The sequence below is a fragment of the Triticum urartu genome, chromosome 2A, assembly GCF_056163025.1.
Source record: "Triticum urartu cultivar PI428250 chromosome 2A, HENAU_Tu73, whole genome shotgun sequence".
Classification (NCBI taxonomy): domain Eukaryota; kingdom Viridiplantae; phylum Streptophyta; class Magnoliopsida; order Poales; family Poaceae; genus Triticum; species Triticum urartu.
The window spans coordinates 127,612,306-127,622,613 of NC_141874.1; positions in this window are offsets into that span (position 1 = coordinate 127,612,306).

Genomic DNA, 10,308 nt, shown 5'->3' on the forward strand with positions numbered 1-10,308 from the left:
ATACATCTCAAAATTATGAGGTGACAATCTTCCACTCACGGGAAAGAATTGTATTTATTTGAACAAGGAGACGAGAAAGTATTTCACCGGGAGGATAAAGAAGAGCTTGGATCATTTATGAGCACCATAGATAGCAACAGTCCTTAGGGATGGCTTTAGGTGAAATATAACCCAAGACAATTCCAACGAATAGGTTGATGGATTTAAAATATCCCAATCTTGACAGCATGTGAATCATGAAAACATGAACTCAAATTATCAAGAATGACATAATACCACCTCCAATGATACGATAGACAGAAATGCACTCCGGATTACAATATGAAGAAAGCTTGAGTTCCTTAGAAAAGAATCTCGATGAACACTTCGAGAAGGAATATAAATCCTTGATGAACCATCATGTAGAACTTTCATGAGAACTCCAGAAATAAAAGAAATGATCAATCGAAATGGAGGATGAAAAGAATAAGGTTGAAGCCTTGCAATGATTTAGATGAATCTTCACGACGATATAATGCAGAAAAGCTTGGAATTCCGGAAAAGAAAGATGAAACAAATGAAACCGAGAATTTGATGAGTCTCCGAAATAGGAAATTAAACATTTGTTTGAATCAAGAATAAGAATTATGTTATGCTCATCCTTCATCAATTAAATTGATGACAAGCAACGGATTTGGCATAATACTTATTCTCGTTGAAAGGATTAAGATAGATATAGCGCAAACTTGGGAAGGTCTTCAATGCACCACCGGTAGGATTGAAATAAAAAATAAATTGATATGATAAACGAAAGAAGAGAATCTTGAATGAACCACCGTAAGAATTGGAAATGAACGAAGTAAAGATAAAGAAACACCGGGAAGAATTATGAAATGAACGAAGATACTTGAGAGAATTTAGATACAAGAGGATGAATAGTTCACGAACTGATTAGAGATCACTTGAACGATGCACCGGTAAGATTGGAGAATGGCAACTGAAAGCTGAGAATGAAAAACATGAATTGATGGACTCCGGATAATCAAACTGAGAAGACTCTTAAATTGCTTCGGATGGGTGAAAAGAATTTTCAAGATCGAAAACAATCATGAGAGGATGGCATAAGGCTAGCATCATGAATCTTTGAGAGAACGGATAAGATTGAGGAGAAACTCTTCTTCGGTCTTCAAAAATTGGAAAAGACGATGAGTAACACCACCGTGAATTGTTGAGACACTCCGGAATAAAGAAGAATAGAAGAGTTGAACCAATGATGAAAAGAATTGTGAAAGATCTAGGAGAAGACATTTGACTGATGATAAATCATTCTTACGTCAAACTTTGAAAAGAAATATGAGGATAGCTCCGGGAAGATTGGAAGAGTCAGGTAAGATCCTGGGAAAAGACTTGTGGGTTAGGGCTCACTCAAAATAAACACCGTTGGAATGATTACTTGAAAGACATTGCACCGGTTGAATTAAATGACTTGAAAGAGATAACAACCTCGAAATAGATTGAACTGATCTTGAATGAAAAAAACGAGCCTTCTGAGATATCTTGAGCACTCCGGGACACTAGAATAGCGAGAGGTGAACGATTAAGAATTGCACCGGCATAAGAAAGCGTTGGGCAAAATGAAAAGGAGTATGCTCAATACCAAAGCTTGAATTAAATCCACTGGAGAAGAAAAATGAGTAAAGATTGACGGACTTGAAGCTCCGTTAGGATATTCATGAGAATCACCGGATAAGAATATTGAAAGAAAAGAATGGAGAGGCTTCACATCAATAAGATGGATACTCGATTAAGAAATCTGAGTCCTTAAAGAAAAATAAGGGAGGGAGGGCGGGAAAAACAAAGGCAACTTGGGGTGGATGAAACGAACAACATAGAGAAACCTGAGATTGAAACTTGCGGATGTTGAAATGATCGGACCCACTTGAAGAGAAGCACACCGGTTAAAAAGGATTGGCAAAAACAATCTTGATGAACAAGAAGGATTGGTATTCACATCGAAGTATGAGAACACCATTTCGGAAAGGTATGGAATCAACACTTGACTTCGAAGCAACTCAAATACCACAACTCAAAACAAAACAAAGGATTGGCTTGCAGAATAAGCCGGAACAAACATATGATAGAGATTTCGTCCGAAGTTTTTGTTGTGGGGCCTACACGGGCTCGATCGTACAGCACCATCATGTACAAGGCAGTGCACATGACATACGAAGCGTCCCTGAGTCGGCATAGCCATGGACTCTTTAAGACACAACGAGACCACTGTAAAACCGACCGTGAATAGGCAGACCACTAGACGTCGAACCCCAATTTCATATCATACATCTGTGGGAAAGGTATCCTACGAGCTACTTGAATTCCCACTTATGAAACTCCCGAACCTTTCCGGTTATGCAATCAGGTGTTGGGGATACAGGGGAAGCATAATATCTCACCCAAATCTAGCAAATCCTACATCCAGCTGTATCCATCCTTCAACACATAACCAAGAAACCTTCGGAAATCGTCTACCTCAACCTTCGAAAAGCATCCGTTATACAAGTTATGGCGATACTCCTGAACTCCCGCCCCAGTACTGGGTGGCGTCGAGGTTATCTCACCAACGAACTGCATAAAAGAGATTTTCGATGTCGGCGTACTAAACTCAGGTATTCCAGAACTGCAACGATAAAATTATGATGACAACACCTCAGAGCTCAACTCCCCGAGACACTTCCACAAAACCCCTGACAGGAGGCACCAAGACAATGTTCTCGTCATAAAACCATCGGAACGATTCCAAGATACCCGCGTGATCCTAAAAAAAATTAGTGAAATTTGTGAAGAGAAGAGTCAAAACTCTACGTCAGGATGCCTTACCAAAGCGATGAGGAGACTGGGAAGTAAAAAGAATTCCTAAACTCTCTGATATATAATTCCTAAATGACTCAACATTTTTCTAGACACAACTCGGCTGCTAAAACGATCAAGCAATGGGGGCTCCTAAGGTCGGGGAAGGCTCTAATACCAACTTATAACGCCCTCGATGCGGCTATATCTCCCACGTGTCGAAGCACGACTTAGAGGCATAACCGCATTGAAAGCAATGTCGCAAGTGAGGTAATCTTCACACAACCCATGTAATACCTAAGGGAAAGAGATACATAGTTGGCTTACAATCGTCACTTCACACAATTACATGAATAAAGCATTACAACATCCAAATACAATCAAGGCCCAACTACGGAACCAAAATAAAAGAAGAACCCCAAATGCGACAAAGGTCCCCGATCGACCCCAACTGGGCTCCACTACTGGTCAACTAGAACGAAACAACACAAAGGACAAGATCTTCATCGAGCTCCTCCTGAGCTTGGTTGTGTCATCTGCACGGACTCAACGGCACCTGCAAACTGGTTTTGGAAGTATCTGTGAGCCACAGGGACTCAGCAATCTCGCACCCTCGCGATCAAGACTATTTAAGCTTATGGGTAAGGTAAAAGTATGAGGTGGAGCTGCAGCAAGCGACTAGCATATATGGTGGCTAACATATGCAAATGAGAGCGAGAAGAGAAGGCAAAGCACGTTCAATAAAAGTATGATCAAGAAGTGATCCTAAAACAACCTACGTCAAGCATAACTCCAACACCGTGTTCACTTCCCGGACTCCGCCGGAAAGAGACCATCACGGTTACACACGCGGTTGATACATTTTAATTAAGGTCAACTTCAGGTTTTCTACAACCGGACGTTAACAAATTCCCATCTGCCCATAACCGCGGGCACGGCTTTCGAAAGTTCAAATCCCAACTTAGCCCATGACAAGCTCTCATGGTCAATGAAGGAATAGACCTCCTCCCGAGACATTCCGATCAGACTCGGTATCCCGGTTCTACAAGACATTTCGACAGGGTAAAACTAAACCAGCAACACCGCCCGAATGTGCCGACAAATCCCGATAGGAGCTGCCCATATCTCGTTCTCAGGGCACACTCAGATGAGCCAGACGTCGGGTAGGCCAGCCCAAAGTTGACCCTGGTAGCCCCGGACATCGCTCAGTTGGACCAACACTCAGAGGAGCACTGGCCTGGGGGGGGGGGGGTAAAATAATGATGACCCTCAGGAGCGTGACTCCCAAGGGAAAAGCAAAGTCTAGGTGGCGAATGGTAAAACCAATGTTGGGCATTGCTGGAAGAGCTTTACTTAAGGCGAACTGTCAAGGGGTTCCCATTATTACCCAACCGTGTAAGGAACGCAAAATCTGGGAACATAACACCGATATGATGGAAACTAGGGCGGCAAGAGTGGAACAAAACACCAGGCATAAGGCTGAGCCTTCCACCCTTTACCAAGTATATAGATGCATTAATTAAATAAGATATATTCTGATATCCCAACAAGTAAACATGTTCCAAGCAAGGAACAACATCTCCATGTTCCAACAAGGAACAAACTTCAATCTTCACCTGCAACTAACAATGCTATAAGAGGGGCTGAGCAAAGCAGTAACATAGCCAATCAACGGTTTGCTAGGACAAGGTGGGTTAGAGGCTTGGTTCAACAATACGGGAGGCAAGATAAGCAAGTGGTAGGTATCGCAGCATAGGCATAGCAAAAGAGCGAGCAACTAGCAAGCAAAGATAGAAGTGATTTCGAGGGTATGGTCATCTTGCCTGAAATCCCGCAAGGAAGGAGAACGAGCCCATGAAGAAGACAAACGAACATAGAAGAACGGGTCCTTGCAAACGCAACATTATCGGAACCAACCCAAAGAATCAAACACCGGAAAAGAAGCACACAACATAGTAAACAACCAACACATGAACATGGTATGATATGCGGGATGCGTTATGCGATGCATATGCATGATTTGACAAGGAATGCAAGAACATGGCCCCAACTTGGAAATCCAAGTGTGCCACTGGAAAGATGAGATGAAATCGCTTGAAAACGATATAAAGATCACCGGAATCGGAGTTACGGTTTGGAAATGGCAAGCAATTCAAATATGGCACCGATCTGCGATATACAGCAAGTAGCCATCTAAATGCAACAAGATGAACATGCTACAACACTCAAACATGGCAACAAAATACATGACAGGGATCCATTCATGATGCTTAACAAAAGATGAACACTGAGCTACGGACAATTCATCCATTAAGAGGTTCAAACAAGCATGGCAAAAGTGCAATTGGTAAACAGATCTCAGACTTAGTGAAATTAACACAAGCCTGGAATTTCAGATCAGGTAGCACACTTCGGAGCAATAAAACTATAAGCTACAGGAACTGAACATGGCAAAGTAAAGCATGGCATAGAGATACTCAAAGAGCTTAACAAAAGTCCCTTAGTGACCTTGAGCCAAAAGGGATCATAAAATACAATTGCAAGCATGTGAACATGGAAAAAACATAATCAGTTCTCAGACTTAGTGAAAACTGGAGCATGCTGAAAACAGATATCAAGTAGGCATGTTTACGAGCTCGATGCACTCACTACAGAGCAAGTCATGGCAATCTAAGCATACACCCATCAAGAATACACAAAATGCAAGCTAGACATGGCAAGAACAATGACATAGCATGCACGGATCAACTACAACATCCTCGGCAAAATCGCTAACAAGTAGACAATCTGTCCAGATTCACGAAATGACAAAAGTAGAGCTCGATTGACTCAAGCTAGGGTGCTCCATAATTACAAAAAAGAACATGGATGGATAGAGCACTACAAGATTAAGAAAACATCCTTACTGATCATCCTCAAAAGAGGCACGGATCACTAGGAAACAACATGAACATATGGCCATATGAGATAAACAGATCAAGGACTTAGTGGAAATGCTAAGTCCCTGAAATCAGCATTACCAAGTGCCTCACTTTGCACGCTTATGCTAGTCACCACACACACCACAAAAATACATGGATTGCGCCTCTGGATAGAAGGCAAAACATATAACAAAACACATGTAGAGCTCATGGGCATATCATGCACACAATAATCATGGCAAAAATGACAAATAGCTAAATGGAGCAGCAGATCTGACAATTATCTCAAGTAGCACTCTTCTAACAGCATTTCGGGCATCCAGATGAACTCAAATGAAAATGATGCAATGAGATGAAATGATGTACTCTCTGAGACGAACATTCTGATATGCTATATGCATGAATCGGAGCTATGGATGCAAAGTTACGAGGCGATGAACATGTGCATTTGAAACGTGGGAAACTCAGGGACTTGGTAGAAATTACCACCTCCAGATCTAGGGTTCTTGGCACGGATTTCGATGCAGCACGGATCTCGCCGGAGAGGCTCGTCAGAGATGGGAAAGAAGGCAGGGAGGTGCAGGGCGGCGCCGGAGAAGTGAGGGCGGCCGGATCCGGTCCGGCCCGACCGGATCCGCGACGAGCGACGGCTTGGGCGGCCCATGGCGGCGGCGGAGGCGCTGCGTGGTGGAGCCGGCGTGCGGCGGCGGGGCGGAGCCGGCGCGGGCGGTGATGGTCGCCGGCGGAGAGGGCGGGTGGCGTGCGACCACACGGCAGGGTCCGCGGGCAGCGCGCGGGGCTCGGGCACCCCAGGCGTGGCGGCGGACGGCTCGGGCCCGGGTGGGTCCGCGATGGGCCGCGGCGGGCCTGGCGCGGGGAGGAGAGAGAGGAGGGTCGGTGCGGATGAGGTGGCGGTGCCTGGTTGGAGGAAATCGGTGGCGGTGTGACGTGGCGGAAGATGATAGGTCGGAGTGAGGTGGCCGGGCGGGGTGGACATGTCCAGCCGTCGGGCGGACGTGTCCGGCGGCGCAAGGAGGACGAAGGTTAGGGTTCATCCGCGAATTTCGGGAGGGGAGCACATATTTATAGGTAGAGGGAGCTAGGAGAGTCCAAATGAGGTGCGGTTTTCGGCCACGCGATCGTGATCGAACGCTCTAGATGATGGAGAGGGTTTTGGTGGGTTTTGGGCCAAATTGGAGGGGTGTTGGGCTGCAACACACACGAGGCCTTTTCGATCCCTCGGTTAACCGTTGGAGCATCAAACGAAGTCCAAATGGTACGAAACTTGACAGGTGGTCTACCGGTAGTAAACCAAGGCCGCTTGGCAAGTCTCGGTCCAATCCGGAAATGTTTAGTCCCCACACACGAGAGAAAGGTAGAAATGACCACCGGAGGAGAACGGAGCGCCGGATTGCAAAACGGACAACGGGGAAAATGCTCGGATGCATGAGACAAATACGTATGCAAATGAAATGCACATGATGACATGATATGCAATGCATGACATGCAATCAATGACAACGCAACAACAACGAATAACTGGACGACACCTGGCACATCGGTCTCGGGGCGTTACAGGTTGTTTCATACATACACCTCGGCATAACTTGCCAGGGGCTTGGTATGGGAACAAACGAGTTGCCGACAAGTCCGAACAGCTCTATAGCGTACTTCAGCGTCGCGAGTTTGGCCTTATATGCATCAGCTCCGAATCATGTCTTGGGACAATAGTTGGGTTGCCCGGCTCCTGTGCTTGCTATCCTACGTTCTGCTCTATTGGCTAGGTTAGTAAAGGGAGAACTACCGCGACTGTGCTTCCGTTCACCTGGTTAAGCACCTCAGTAGAGAAGGCCGAAAACTGACTGTCATGATGCGGCGAGAGCTGGTCAAACACTCGATGACTTATCAGAATCTTTCGCGATTCCCTCCGTGTCACACGAAGGACTTCTTTCCGGTCAAATATGTAAACGCGTCATATAAAAAGCCGCATACATACCAGGGGCTATGTCGTAGACCCACCATAAAACTCCTATGGCTAAGTGCAAGTGTTAATGCCCTATAGTCTGGTTGCCTGGTTCGCCGCATTGACACCTCCTTCATGGACCAAGACGTTGGGTCAAGAGTGATCAGATGCTTTTTTGAACGCCCCCGTACTTCCTATGAGGGGGCTGAAGCCGATGACTAGAAAACTTTCAGATCATATACAAACGTCCGCACAGGAGGAATAAAAGCCTTTAGGGCAAAATCAAAATATAGACTGATTATAACAATTGTCTTTTACAATTTGTAAAGAGTTCACTCGAATATTATGCCTTTCGAACATTGACCCTCTATCAAGCGGGCATCCTCTAAGACATCCTCAAATTAATGCTCTGGTGCGTGATAGTCCTTGCCCTTGGGTGGACCCTGCGCCGCAACATCGATGGCCTTCATCTTCCCTTAGTATGTCTTGACTCGAGCAAGGGCCATCCGTGCACCTTCAATGCAGGCCGACCGCTTCACGGCGTCTATACGTGGCACCGCATCAACAAGCTCAGTCGGCCACAGCTGAAGTATGACGTTCTTCATGGCAGCACCGGACATCCTGTGAAGCTCGGCCCATTGGGACATTGATGTCTACTACACAACCTTCTTATTGTAGATGTTGTTGGGCCTCCAAGTGCAAAGGTTTGTAGGACAGTAGCAAATTTACCTCAAGTGGATGACCTAAGGTTTATCAATCCGTAGGATGCGTAGGATGAAAATGGTCTCTCTCAAGAAACCCTGCAACCAAATAACAAAGAGTCTCTTGTGTCACCAACACACCTAATACAATGGTAAATTGTATAGGTGCACTAGTTCGGCGAAGAGATGGTGATACAAGTGGTATATGGATGCTAGATAAAGGTTTTTTTAATATGAAAATATAAAAACAGCAAGGTAACTAATGATAAAAGTGACCACAAACGGTATTGCAATGCGTTGAAACAAGGCCTAGGGTTCATACTTTCACTAGTGCAAGTTCTCTCAACAATAATAACATAATTGGATCACATAACTATCCCTCAACATGCAACAAAGAGTCACTCCAAAGTCACTAATAGCGGAGAACAAACGAAGAGATTGTGGTAGGGTACGAAACCACCTCAAAGTTATTCTTTCTGATCAATCTATTCAAGAGTCCGTAGTAAAATAACATGAAGCTATTCTTTCCGTTCAATCTATCATAGAGTTCGTACTAGAATAACACCTTAAGACACAAATCAACCAAAACCCTAATGTCACCTAGATACTCCAATGTCACCTCAAGTATCTGTGGGTATGATTATACGATATGCATCACACAATCTCAGATTCATCTCTTCAAACCAACACAAAGAACTTCAAAGAGTGCCCCAAAGATTCTACCGGAGAGTCAAGACGAAAACGTGTGCCAACCCCTATGCATAGGTTCATGGGCGGAACCCGCAAGTTGATCACCAAGACATACATCAAGTGGATCAATAGAATACCCCATTGTCACCATGGGTATCCCACGCAAGACATACATCAAGTGTTCTCAAATCCTTAAAGACTCAATTCGATAAGATAACTTCAAAGGGAAAACTCAGTCCATTACAAGAGAGTAGAGAGGGAGAAACATCATAAGATCCAACTAAAATAGCAAAGCTCGCGATACATCAAGATCGTATCACCTCAAGACCATGAGAGAGAGAGAGCGATCAAACACATAACTACTGGTACATACCCTCAGCCCCGAGGGAGAAGTACTCCCTCCTCGTCATGGAGAGCACCGAGATGATGAAGATGGCCAGCGGAGAGGGATTCCCCCCCTCCGGCGGGGTGCCGGAATAGGTCTAGATTGGTTTTCAGTGGCTACGGAGGCTTCAGGCGGTGGAACTCCTGATCTATTATGTTCTCTGAAGTTTTTGGGGCATATGGGTATATATGGGAGGAAGAAGTACGTCGATGGACCTCCGGGCTGTCCAGGAGGCAGGGGGGCGCGCCCCCACCCTTGTGGGCATCCCGGGACTCTCCTGGTCCAACTCCGATACTCCGTGGGCTTCTTCTGGTCCAATAATAAGTTTCGTGAAGTTTCAGGTCAATTGGACTCCGTTTGATTTTCCTTTTCTGCGATACTCTAAAACAAGGAAAAAACAGAAACTGGCACTAGGCTCTAGGTTAATAGGTTAGTCCCAAAAATCATATAAAATAGTATATAAATGCATATAAAACATCCAAGGTTGATAATATAATAGCATGGAACAATAAAAAATTGTAGATACGTTGGAGACGTATCAGCATCCCCAAGCTTAATTCCTGCTCGTCCTCGAGTAGGTAAATGATAAAAACAGAATTTTTGATGTGGAATTCTACCTAACATATTTATCCATGTAGTTCTCTTTATTGTGGCAAGAATATTCAGATCCATAAGATTCAAGACAAAAGTTTAATATTGACATAAAAATAATAATACTTCAAGCATACTAACAAAGCAATCATGTCTTCTCAAAATAACATGGCCAAAGAAAGCTATCCCTACAAAATCATATAGTCTGGCTATGCTCTATCTTCACCACAC